We start from the raw sequence: 1,119 nt of genomic DNA on the forward strand, positions 1-1,119 counted from the left end.
TAAATGTTCATCCATGATGACAGGCAGAGACAAAAAATAATAACATCAGAAATATTTTTTGAATGTTACCTTGTAAAAGACTGAATTGAAATAGAATTTAATTTGATATTAAACTTCAAGTGGCCTTATATTTTTCTTCAAAGGCATACATATATTTGGTTTCTGAAAGTAACTGAGATACAATCTCCCAATTCCCCCTTCCCCTTTGTAATCCATCGGCTGTGAATCATGCCTGGGGGCTCTCAGAATGCTTTCACCAAGTAATGATGTGTCAACTTCAACTCGGGTTTTTATGGCAGATTTTATGGGGAAGAAAAAATAACTGTTATTATTAAACTAAAAGTGACTAGCATTATCATTCACATGTTTCTTGAAATGCAAACACTGCCACCATTTTAACACATGTACATTTTGTCTATGGTTCTTTGATGGATCATAAAGCTTTGTTGAAAAGAGGAGGTTTCTTGGCTAAGTGGCTCTGAGTTGTGCCGCCTCCAGAGCAAGCTTACACCCACAGTGAGGGTGGTAAATGTGAAGATGTGCCGTATGGCCCCTTCAGGGTCAAGCCTCTCCCAAGGTAAGCAATGCTCAGTGACCCAGTGAAGCAGGAGTATGAAGGCCTGGTGATCTCAGTCCGACACTGGACAACAATGATGGGTAGGACTTGTCCAGAGCTCCCTACTGGGTGGGCCAAGTCTTTGATAGGTCTGTCCTGCCTTATAATTCAACTTCTCCCGCTGCCCCTTCCTGATTCCTCCCCCTTCCATCAGAGTTTTGAGTCCTAATAAACATAGTGTACTCCTAATTGTTTCAGCATCTGCTTCCAGAGAATCCAACCTACAACCGTGAGTAAGCGTCTTAAAATTCTTTACCAGAGAGACATCTCTCGAGACATCTCAATATTTATTTGACACACCTGTTGTTATTTGAACTGCCTCTCAAATGACACCCTTTGTTCTCATTTCATGCTCACAAATCAATCTTCCACTATTTGATTTACATGTGGTTTGGCTAAAACGAAATGTGCTGATCAGGCCATCTTAAATGCACTTGACAGTTGTATTTTTCATTATAAATTAGTAAACTAGCCATTTGATAGGCTCAGTCTCTGCAAACCTT

The sequence above is a fragment of the Mandrillus leucophaeus genome, unplaced genomic scaffold (genome assembly GCF_000951045.1).
Source record: "Mandrillus leucophaeus isolate KB7577 unplaced genomic scaffold, Mleu.le_1.0 Scaffold186, whole genome shotgun sequence".
NCBI classification, from domain to species: Eukaryota; Metazoa; Chordata; class Mammalia; order Primates; family Cercopithecidae; genus Mandrillus; species Mandrillus leucophaeus.